The sequence below is a fragment of the Piliocolobus tephrosceles genome, chromosome 17 (assembly GCF_002776525.5).
Source record: "Piliocolobus tephrosceles isolate RC106 chromosome 17, ASM277652v3, whole genome shotgun sequence".
NCBI lineage: Eukaryota > Metazoa > Chordata > Mammalia > Primates > Cercopithecidae > Piliocolobus > Piliocolobus tephrosceles.
The window spans coordinates 347,383-359,131 of record NC_045450.1 but is presented as its reverse complement, the minus strand read 5'-3'; the positions used below and the strand labels follow the sequence as shown (position 1 = coordinate 359,131).

At 56.8% G+C, this 11,749-nt stretch overlaps 1 long non-coding RNA gene across 6 annotated transcripts in view; it reads right to left on the bottom strand.

Moving 5' to 3' along the window:
- LOC111530684 overlaps window positions 1-11,749 on the bottom strand; it is a 36,795-nt gene that overhangs the window by 6,440 nt on the left and 18,606 nt on the right. The window contains exons 6-8 of one of the 6 annotated variants that reach the window (XR_003306774.2): window positions 11,278-11,475; window positions 4,764-5,008; window positions 4,243-4,257 (exon numbers count right to left, since the gene is read on the bottom strand). This is a non-coding gene — a long non-coding RNA (uncharacterized LOC111530684). Of the gene's footprint in view, window positions 1-4,146; window positions 5,009-6,442; window positions 11,476-11,749 lie in introns of those variants that run through there. The other 5 variants (XR_003306772.2, XR_003306776.2, XR_003306773.2 and 2 more) reach the window with 5 other exon arrangements.

Genomic DNA, 11,749 nt, shown 5'->3' with positions numbered 1-11,749 from the left:
GAGAATCTGGGGTTACTGCTCAGGCCGCCTTGCGGGTAGAGATGAGGGTTTGAGATGCCAACACTCCTGTCTCTCCCCACAACTTCCAACTGTTTCCATTGCTCATGTGACCAAGCCCCCTCCTCAGAGACTGGACTCCCAGGAAATGACAGTATAGGCTTTTGTTACCTGTGATTTTCCTTTTATAAGTGTGGGTGTATGTTTTACTGTTTGGTTTTTCTTTTTAAATAGCAGGGCTTAGTGGTCACTCCCTTGCCTTTCTACTCAAGCATTCCTGGTTTGTATGTGAAATTAGATTTTAAATTGCTCTTGTCCATTGGGTTCTTTGAGGCAATGTCTTGTCTATTCAGCACTGGAGCACTTGACTCAGAGCTGACTAACTTTAGCACAGTTAAGGTGGTCCATCCCTTTATTTTACAGTTCCTTAAGATTTTGTTAAAAATTATGGGCTGGGCTCGGTGGCTCAAGCCTGTAATCTCAACAGTTTGGGAGGCCGAGGCAGGTGGATCTCGTTGGAAACCAGCCTGGCCAATAAGGTGACGCCCGGTCTCTAGTCAAAATACAAAAAATGAGCCGGGCGTGGTGGCGCATGCCTGTAGTCCCAGCTACTTGGGAGGCTGAGGCAGAAGAATCGCTTGAACCCGGAAGGCAGAGGTTGCAGTGAGTCAAGATCACACCACTGCACTGCAGCTTGGACGATAGAGCAAGATTCCGTCTCAAAAAAAAAAATGCTTTACTGTAGGAATCAATTATTTGGGGGAGGAGTAATTAATCTTTCCGAATATATCTGTGTTATACTTGCTCTTTTCATCATCCTCCATTTAACCAGGTTTGTTTTCCAAATGGTAAAACTGAAACTCAGAACATGAAGGTATAGTAGCAGTACAGTCTCTGTCTCATAAAATAGTTGGAGTAGGGGCCTGGCGTGGTGGCTCACACCTGTAATCCCAGCACTTTGGGAGGCCGAGGCGGGTGGACACCGGAGGTCAGGAGTTTCAGACCAGCCTGGCCAACATGGCGAAACCCTGCCTCTACTAAAAATACAAAAAAATTAGCTGGGAGTGGTGACGCGTGCCTGTAGTCCCAGCTACTCGGGAAGCTGAGGCAGGACTATCGCTTGAACTGAGAGGTGGAGGTTGCATTGAGCTGAGGTTGCGCCACTGCACTCCACTATGGGTGATAGAGTGAGACTGTCTCAAAAAATAGTAATAGTTAAATAAACAATAATTGTAGTGAAGAAGGTTAGTTTTAGTGACAGATAATTTGCCAGAAGTATAGTGCTAATTCATATTAGTCCCAGTACTAAAGTGTTTTTCATCAAATGAGGAAATGTGTAAAATGCTTCATCTTAGTTTTTGTCTCCTGTGGCTCATGATGAAAGAATGTCCCAGGAGATTGCTCCTAATTAAATCCTGAGTGAGGAATCCGAGGAGGAGGGGAAGGGGTGTCAGGAGTGGGAGGCCATTAATTAATTACACGATAGAAGACAAACAGGATGTTGCTTCACCTGTAAAGATCTCCAAGCTCTGACCTCCGACTTGACATTCATGAAAGAATATTCCTAGAGTTGGACTTAAGCATGGATCTGGTGGAAGAGTCCCTGCCTGGATTATTGGACTAGTGTGGAGTGAGCACCTGGGCTTGCAGAATGTGGGGGTCTGGAGAGGAGCTGGATGGCGAGATTTAAGGGGGAGGATTCCCAAGAAACCACAGAAGCTGTGGGTGCCTGAGAGGTTGGGAGAGCACCCTGCTAGAGCATGCTATCTGGTAGGGAGGGGAGCTCTTGACAGACGGGTTGTTGGGGAGGGTGGTGAAAGCCACACACATCAAGGGGCTGACCTGCTTGCCCTCTGGCCCCACATCTAAGCTTCTGGGCTGTGACTGCCCCCAACCAAGTCCTCAGAGCCCAGCTTGGGACCCACCACCCGCCATACTCCATGCTCCCAAGCCCTTACTCTGCTGTCCCAAGGGCCCACGGCTGCCACGAAGTTCTCTTTCTAGACAGCCCGGTGGGAATTCTCACTTCCTCCTGGGACTTCCCCCAGCAGGACTGTGGCTATGTTGTGCATTTTAGCATCTGCTCATCTGCTGCTCTGTCATGTTTCTCTTCCATGGTGTCTTTAAGGGCAGGCCAGGTGGAATGTGGCTTCCCAAAGACTCGATTCATTTGGGTTAGGTCTCTTGTACTGCACAATCCCTGGCCCGTAGGCGTTATTGAAAACAAAGTCGAGTTTGTTGTTTCCAGCTAAACCAGCCCCTGCCTTAGTGTGGAGATACTTCAGGAGTTAAAAGGAAACAGGAAACACTACTGCTTTATGGTTGGAAACCGCTCAGAAAGAGGAGGATTTGGGGAGGCTTCGGTTCCTGCAGCTGAGGCGGCCCTGGAGAAAACGGCACGTGAACGTTTGCCCTTTGAACAGGGCCAATGTCCCGGCTTGAGGGTTGCACATGAGGTGGCATCAGATGGGTCTTTGAGGGGTGGGGCAGTCAGGGTGCCTCTAACAGCGTACTTGGTGTTGGCAAGACCTCGGGGGTGGAAAGTTATGAAAGGAATTGTTCAGACAGGGCTCAGTGATGCGGTGTGGGCTGGAGTACCGTCTTTGAAGCCGCTTGGCAAGAGAAGTGGGGATCACGTCGAGTGGGGATGGCAGATGATGTTCTGTGTAGCCAGCACTGGTGAGAGCTGCGGCGGCCTCAGTGTGAGGCCGTGAGTGGGTGTGTGCGACGGTGATGGACTTGGTTTCACACTTCAGTTGAGGATGTGGCTCTGAGCATGTTCTTTGCTCTGACCACAAGTCGTCATCTATTCTGGACGTGAGCGATGGTCCCCGCGGTGCTGGGGGCTCCCGGCTCCTTCCCCACTGCAGCAGGTGCTGGTCCTCAGCAAACCTGTGCTCATCTCTTTATCAGGTGCCTCATTTGAAGCCCTTTAGACCTTAGGCCACGAGTCAGTGCCGTAAATTCCTGAGAAAAGGACTCGCCTCTGGTGATGAAATGGAACATTTCTGATGGGTTCAGTCCTAGCTAGGAAGAATGAAAGAAAACACTTTTGAGCCTTTCTGAGAAGAGCTTGTTTCGGGGCACCTGACACGGGCCCGCGGTCTTCGGCCTTCTCGCCTGCAGACCTCTGCGGGTGGCTGGGAGGAAATGCTGTCGCCGCCTGGGCAGTTCCTCTTTCTGGCCGTGCAGGTGCAGCCTTCAGTGGCTGTCGTCCAGCAGGGCAGTGACTAGTCTTGGTGTAGCGGGAGTCAGGAAACTAGCCCACCCGCCTGTTTTTGCAAGTAAAGTTTTACGGGAATGCAGAGATGCCCGTTTGCTTACGGATTGTGTGTGGCCGTTTTTGCTCTGAAAGGTCAAGGTGGAGTGAGGTGTAAAGCCTCGCCAGGGCTGGTCCCCGGTCAGAGAAGAGAGCAGTGGCTGTGATGGGGGCACCTGCTGCCTAGTCTCTCCCCAGCCCTGTCGTTAGCCACCAGGCATCCCAAGGACTCCTTTTCAGACTCTCGTAGGCACTTTGGTTCTTTGAGCAGATCCCCCCTCCACACCCCAGGTCAGCAGTCCCCAGGCATGGTCTTCCAAGCCTGGGGAAGAACCTGCCTGCGTGGCACCATGGGAGGGGTCCTCGTAGCAACGAGGCCAGCAAGCCACCTCTCTCCCAGGATGTGCTTGTTCTCCCTGGGCGTCAACTGGGCAGCTCTCCCTGGACTGCAGAGCACCTAGAACCTTCTGGCCTGGGGTTGGTGTGATGGAGCATCTTCCTTGGAGTTGGTGAGCCTGGGTTGGACTCTGCCCACCCCGGGCTTGCCTTGTGACTTGGGGTGATTTCATGTCCCTGTGAGCTGTAGTTTCTTCCCCTGTAAAGTATGGGTGACGTCCTCTCCTGAAGATGACAAATGTGGTGCCCCTGCCCCGTACCTGGTGCCAGGGCAGTGCAGTCAGGAGAGGCTGTGCCTGGCAATCTTCATTTCATGCTTATACTTGGTTTTTGTTTTTAAATATTTATTTGAGATGGAGTCTCGCTCTGTCCCCCAGGCTGGGGTGCAATGGGGTGATTTCAGCTCACGGCAACCTCTGCCTCCTAGGTTCAACCAATTCTCCTGCCCCAGCCTCCCAAGTCTCTGGGATTACAGGCATGAGCCACCAGCCACCATGTCTGGCTGATTTTTGTATTTTCTGTAGAGTCAGGGTTTCTTCATGTTGGCCACGCTGGTCTTGAGCTCCTGACCTCAGGGGATCTGCCCACCTCGGCCTCACAAAGTGCTGGAATTAGAAGTGTACTTTGCTTTTAGAAAGGGTATGCCAAGAACGCTTTTCCCCTCCTGCAGCTGCACTTAATTCCTGTTAATGTTGATCTCTGGCCACACTCAGCCCTGTCAGCCTCTGGTGATGCGCCGGAGGCCACTGAAGGCAGTGTGTGTGGCCAGGAATGCCTCTCCCCACCAGTGCCCCTGCTGCCACCCAGAGCTCTGGTTGACCCTAGCAGGACAGGCCCCCCACAGGGTGTGTCTCCACCTCTGGGTGCTGGACCCTGTGCTGCGGGAAGGGCAGGGCTTCCTGGGCAGCCCCCGAGTTTACTTGCAAGAAACCTGAGACCCCTGCTCCTGAGAGGGCTCCAGTTCCTGCCGAGCAGAGCAGGACCCTGTAGCGACCTCACCTTGGCAAGACCCCCCCGTGGTGCACCTGAAGCATGTTTCTTCCCAGAGAAGAAACACGCTGGACCTGGTGTGAGGGGCCAGGTCGTGAGTCCACACACGTCTGCTTCTCACCAAGCCTTGAGTCATGCGTGGGGCACGGACCTCCCAAATTCCAGTTTCTGTGCTGGGTGAGGCCCAGAAGCAATGTAAGGGAGAGGTGGTGGGGAGGCAGCAGGCCTGGCGACCAGGACGCAGGGGCCCCACCCTGCTCTCCCAATCTGGGTGCCTTGGACAAGCCTCCTTGCTCTCTGGCCTCAGTTTCCCCATTAGTAATTGGTGACATCAAAGACGTCTCGTGGGCCAAAGATACGACACATCTGCATAAAACAAAACAGAAGAGAGAGTAGAGGTGAAGGTTTTGTGTGCGAGATTGGATAATTTCAGAGTAAAAACTAAGTATTTCTAATTAGGTTGATTGCGGATGTTGGTGCACAGAAAATTCTATGCCTTCGCGTCTAGATTTCTGTGGGGCAATTTGGCAGAGTTGGCTCAGGGCACCTCCCCCTCTTGATTTCGTCCCCTCTGGTGGCACGTGTCTCGGAGCGTCGCGAGTGACTGAGAGCCGCAGGGCTGACCAAGCCTCTGTGTGGAGCTGCGGAAGCTGCGAGAGGGGCGGGCGGCAGCAGGTTTATGTTCCGTTTAGAACCTGGCGTGAGAGCCTGGCAGTCTCCACCCTCATTCCTCACTGCCGTGTTTTTTTTTCCTTTGAGACGGAGCCTCACTGTATCGTCCAGGCTGGAGTGCAATGCACAATGTCGGCTCACTGCAGTGGGGCTCTCGGGTTCAAGCGATTCTCCTGCCTCAGCCTCCCTAGTAGCTGGGATTGCAGGCATCCTCCACCATGCCCGGCTAATTTTTGTATTTTTAGTAGAGACAGGGTTTCGCCATGTTGGTCAGGCTGGTCTTGAACTCCTGACCTTAGATGATCTGCCTGCCTTGGCCTCCCAAAGTGCTGAGATTAGAGGCGTGAGTCACCATTCCCAGCCCTTCACTGCCATTTTCAAGGCTGCTGGTTGCATTAGGGACCCGTCCCTTGGGGGCTGGTGGACCCCCACGTTGCCCCTGGTGCTTTGCTTGCTGGGCGATAGCATGGATGGTGGAGAGCTGCAGCCAGAGTCTGGTGAGACGAGCAGAGTGGCCAGGCTCGTTACCAGCCTTCTCTGAGCACTTCTCTCCTGAAGTCATCCGTCTGTGGTCGTCCTGTGGACTTCAGGAGTGGGCAAGCACTCAGCTCTGTCTGCGGGATCTTTCTCCATCTCCCAAGACTGTGTGCCCCCTGCTTGGCACTGCCTGCAATGTGCCCCTCTCCAGGAGACAACCTTGGCTTCTGCTCTCGGTATGGCCAGGATCCCCTTTCTACTCTGTAGTTTGGTAACCGCCTTGCCTGGCCTACGGCCTGTGGCTCTGGCTGAAGGCTGTGACCCCTGGAAATGGGTGGGTCAACCCAGCCGGCTGGGCCCACTCAATGCCAGCTTGGGCCCAGCCACAAGTGGGTCAGATGCCAGTTCAGCGAGGGGCGGGGAAGATGAGGAAGATGACTTGCTAAGAAAACAGTCTAAATTACGGTTTTTGTTTTGAGATGGAGTTTTGTTCTTGTTGCCCAAGCTGGAGTACAACGGCACAATCTTGGCTCACAACAACCTCTGCTACCCAGGTTCAAGCAAGTCTCCTCCCTCAGCCTCCTGAGTAGCTGGGATTACAAGAACGTGCCACCACACACAGCTCATTTTTGTATTTTTAGTAGAGACTGTTTCACCATGTTGGCCCGGCTGGTCTCAAACTTCTGACGTCGTGATCCACCCACCTTGGCCTCCCAAAGTACTGGGATTACAGATGTGAGCCACCAAGCCCAGCCAATTAGGGCTCTTTTACCAAAAAAACCCACCACGAACCTTCCCGAGAATCGCACACAGCCCGTGCTGGCTGCATAAGCCATGGGACACACGGGAAAGCCGGGAAGAGCACCCCCACGCCCAGCCTGCAGCATCTCACCGGCTTCCTGGCTGCCTCTCCCAACCCAGGTTAGAGGCCGGGGCATCATTCCTTGTTTGGGCAGGTGCCGCTGATGGCCCAGGTGCTGTTCTAGACATCCTTGAGGTGACCTTGCTGCCTTTGTCTCTGTGAGCCTAGGAGTATATCCTGAATATTTTGTTTTTATATTTCCCATGTTCCGTATTTTTGTTTCTGCATCAGGGTGGTGGGTACTGAGCCGCATCCCCGACACCAGCAGTGAGCTGCCCAGGTCCTTGTGCCTGAGGTGGGCACTGTCTGGGCCTGGGCTGGTGCCACGAGTAGACCCCGCACGCACTAGGCCGATCTGGAGTACATTGCTCACCCGAGCTCAGAGCACCAAGACCGTGCATGTGTATGGATGCGAGTCAGGCCTCAGTGAGACCTCAACCCTGGTGGGATTTGGGACTCTTGGTTTAAGACCCCAGCACTTCCTATAGATGTGGAAATCTCCCACTGAAAGCCTCAAAAGAGTGCGCTGGTGACAGCAGCACCGAGGCCATTGCCAGTTTGCCCAGAATGCCCTGCTGGGTCCTCCGGCCGGTTCCTGTCCTGCTGTGCAGTTTTAACTCATGGCCGTCCCTGCCCCACCCTCCTTCCAGCCTTCATCCTTCCAGTTGCAGGACTGGGGCTGCCTCGTGTGTCTGGGGGCACCCAGCATGCTTCCTTCTCCTTTTGCACCAGCCCAGGGGCCGAGAAGTGCATGGTGGGTTGTCCTGGCCTAGAGGTCACGGCTCAGTGCCCAGGTCCTGCCACAGACTGGGTGCCCTGGCACTCATGGTGGCCCTGAGCTACATGAGCTGGTCTCCTCCACATTTTGCTCATAAAGAAACAGGCCTGGGGTGGCCTGGCCTTGAGCCTGCAGTCTGACCACTGAGGCCAGGCCTGGAGGCCTCCATGGCTGAGAGGGGGGCTTTCTGGGGTTGTCCTGGGCAGAGGCGAGCCTCCCCACACTATCTGATCTTTCCTGACCTCCCACCAGCAGTCTGTCGAGGGAGCACTGAGCCATGAATGATTCCTGAGCTGAGTGGTGTGCGGATGTCACGCGGCCACCATTCTCTCTGTATGGGGGTGGGGTGGGGAGGAACCCTGGACTCGGGTGGCAGCACTGGCCACCTTGCCAGACCTGGACCCCTTTGTGGGAAGTGGGGGCCATTTTTTACCAGTTGGGCAGGACCACCTAGTGTCCTCTTCCCAGGAGCTGGCCTGTGGCCCTGGCCCTTGCTTGAGAGCTGTGGAGTCTGGAGGGTTGGGGAAAGGCAGGGACAAGCCCAGGAGGCAGGGCCTGTGGGGTGGGCAGCTCTGGCTTGAGTGTTCTTGGGGAGGGTGGAGGAGGAGGATGGGGTCAGGTCTGTGTGGAGTTGAGGTCAACTTAAGGAGGAGTAGGGGGGGCCATTGAGGCTCCGGGTCCAGCACCCCCATGCCCGGAGCCCTAATTGATTTTATCTCAGCCGCAAAACTCAGTTTTGTTCCTCTGATCTAAGAGCAGGTTTTTACAGGTTTGCAGTGGTGGACTTTGGGGAAAATCTCTTGAAACCACTAGGTCTTAGCACACAAAATGGCAGAATTTGTCCATGGATGAAAATAGGGTCCTAGCGCGGCCCTGTGCTTTGTGGTGGAGACACCTTCGGCCTCCCCGTATCGCCGAACTTGGCATTCTCGTGGCCAGCACCTGCCCAAGGCCCCACGGGAGCCCCTCTGGGGAGGGGGCTGCTCCTGCCCTGACTGGGGTGTGGGGTGGCTTCTCGCCGGTGCTTGGCCCTGGGCCTTGCCTGGGAGGCGGCCCGGGTTTCTGAACGGAGGTCTCAGCTCCCCGCCCTCCGGGGCACCCGCAGGCACCAGCCCCTGTGGGAGTGGCTCACAGGTGGGAGCAGGACTGGGGAAGGCAGGAGCTGCCCCAGCAGAGCCACACCGAAGGTCTGAGTCCGTGTGGAAGATGGGCCGTGCCGGCTTCGCAGTCCCCCCGTCAGATGTGTGGCCGACAAGCAGGCCTGGGTCTGGATGAGGTGACAGAACCTGCCTCTTCTGTCTCCCCAACGGGGACTGCCTGGGGCGCTTGGGCGCCCGTCCTGTGCTCACAGCCGGGCCACTGGGCCTCTTGTGCTTGGTGGAAGGAGCTGCCAGGTGTGATGTGTGGGGCACCCCGGGCCTCAGAGGGCGTCTGCCCACATTGAGGTGACCGTGGTAGCAGCAGGGGCAGTGCCTCTCAGGGGCCCCCCACCCAGGTGCGTGAGGACACCTTCCGAGGGATCTGTTTGTCAACATCTCGGCCTCCGTGAGCACTGAGCCGGGGCGAGGGCTGTGTGTGGCGAGTGATGATCTCGGGGAAAGCCCCGGATGCTGTTGAGTGCAGGTCACTGTGGGCCTCCCCGCTGCTGGCTCGGGGCCTCCTGGCAGCTGCGCCTGCTGCAAGGTGCCCTCTCCACCCCTGGCAGGGAGCCCCTGTCACCCTGACCCCCAGTCCTGGATGTCGGCCGGGGAGGACCTGGACACAAGGAGGGCAAGGCCCAGGCTGGTGGCCATCGGGGGTGTCCTTCAGAGGCTGAGCCCTAGGCCCCTGCCCTGCCCGCGAGGGCATCCCAGGGAGAGGGTCTGGCTGAGGTTGTCGTGTGTGTTTTCCTAGAGGTCTTGCAGTTGTGAGGACAGAGGTCCAGAGCACAGTGGCCTCACCTTGGAGTACATAGAGCCAGGCTGTCTCCATATGGAGAGACTTAAACTCACTTAGACCTGGGATGGTGGCTGGTCAGGGTTAGGCTGTAGGCGGCAGGACGTGGCCACACCGTCAGGGGTTTCCCGAGATGCCGCAGGCTCAGGTCTGCTGGGGAGAGGCCTGGGTTACCTGCTGCCTCTGAAGCCTCCTGATGTGACCGGGCCTTGGTGGACCTGCAGGAACTGTCGGCTTCTCACGGAGGACTCACCATGCTCTGCTCTCTTTAGGACGAAACAGGTGCCTATTTAATCGACAGAGACCCCACCTATTTTGGGCCCGTGCTGAACTACCTGAGACATGGCAAGCTGGTGATTAACAAAGACCTCGCAGAGGAAGGTAAGCCGACTTTTGAGCACAGGTACCTTAGCTTTGGGGGCAAGGGCCCGACGAAGGTGCCACGGGCTCCACTTAAGAAGCAGATGCCTGCAGCCTGGGCCCCCAGGGAGGAACAGCCCTGTACTCTGAAGCTGGGGCCTACGTTCTGGTGCTGAGGCCATGGGCAGCGGCACAGCTGCCGGACAGGGAGGCCTGGGGACCCTGTGGCTGTGGGGTCCTCCCCGGCTGCAGCTCCTTGGAGGGCTCCCTCTGTGCAGGCTCCAGCTGGCGACACAAGGGGGCGAGGGGCTCCTCCCTGCTGTGACTGAGGTGGTCTGAGCAGGTGTGTGAGACACATGCCCGGTGATGCCCACGGGGTGCCTCAGTGCCTGGTTCCCTGGCCTGCTCTCCCTCAAGGACAGCCCAAGGGTAGTATCTCTGTGCCATCACCTGGACTGTGCCTGCTGCTGCCAGCTGCTGTGTTCCATTGAGTGGTGGTGGTGCAGGGACGGCCCCCACACGCGTTGGGCCCAGGCTGGCCTGCCTGTGTGCTGCAGTGCTGGCTTGGCTCAGAACAGCCCGAGGCCTTGCCATGAAGACTGAGGGTTTCTGGGCACCTGCGTGTGGGCGTGGCCCTGCTCCCTGGTGTCCGTGTCTGTGCATCGGTCTGTACTGGGCAGCGTCTCACTCCCTTTTTGCTCTGGGTCTCTGGGCCTCGGCATCTGCCTGCCTCCTCCGAGTTCACGCAGGGCGCAGGGTGACGGGAGCTGTGGCCCAGCCCTGCCCCCGCTCTGAGGCTGTGACCCACGCTGCCCACTCCTGTCTCTTTGGCAGGCAGTGTCTTTCATATGTGCGCTCTCTGGTCGCCTGGGCAGCCCCTTGTGTTCTGCCGTGCAGCCGTTTGAGTCCAGGCTTCATTTTATCTCATTCTGCCCCTAGTGGGATTGGCTCAGAAACGAGCGCTAGACACAAACCGCCTGGGCTCGCTGGCCTGCCTCTAACCCGCCCCCGATGCAGCCACTCACGCCCTCAGGGCTGGAGAAGGGGGCTGTGCAGGACCCGTGCAGGGCCGGGAAGCCTGTGACTCTGAGGCTCTTGTCCCTATCCTGCGTGGCCCTGTGCTATGTAGGTTGCTGGGTGTTGTCCTGAGCTGCCATGTCCCATGTGTGGGTTCCTCTGGAGTCCACCCATGAGGAAGCCCTGAGGCTGGACCTGTGGAATCTGCTCTTAAGGCTGTTAAGGGAGGTGTGCAGTCCTTAAATGCAGCACATTACGGAGGGCAGTCTGTGGGAAGAGCTGAAAGTGACCCTCTCAGCCAGCCAGTCTTCCCTTTGAATGGGGTAAACTGAGGTGCCAGGTGACTGAGACATATGCACAAGGCTGCAGGCCTGAGCCCCACACAGGACCCCACCCAGTGGCGTGGCCATGAGCAGGTTCCTAGCAGGAAGCGTCGGCCTCCAGGCTTGGAGGGAAAATGCCAGGTCCAAACCCTAACATGCCAGAGCCTCGGCACAGACGTGCACTGAGCTGCATGTAAGTAGCACTCCGTACCTAGCGAGTCACCGGCGGTCACTCGAGGTTGCCCAGGGTGACGTGTGAAGGTGTTTAGCCCACACATCGGCTGCCTCGCCACGGCCCCTCTGCCCGTAATTCCAGGCGCCCAGCTGGGCTGATGTGTCCTCAGGAAGCCTGTTAGGATGGGGCTTGAGCAGCTCCTGCTGGGCCACGCCATGGGTCCTCATGTAAAATCTACAAACAAGGAAACGCTAGCTCTTAGGTGGCGACCACACGCACTTTGAAAGCCGGGTACATCGCGCCCCCACCTGTGGGAGGGCCTGTCCTCTGCATCGCAGGATGCTGAGCAGCTCATCCTCCCCTCCCCCGCTGGGTGCCAGCCCTACCCCTGCCCCAGCTGTGACAACTAAAACTGTCCAGACAGGGCCAAGTGTTCCCAGGGGAGCAGAATCACTCCAGTTGGGAAGCTGTGACCTAAAGCAGTCTCTGGCCATGCTAAGAACTCAGT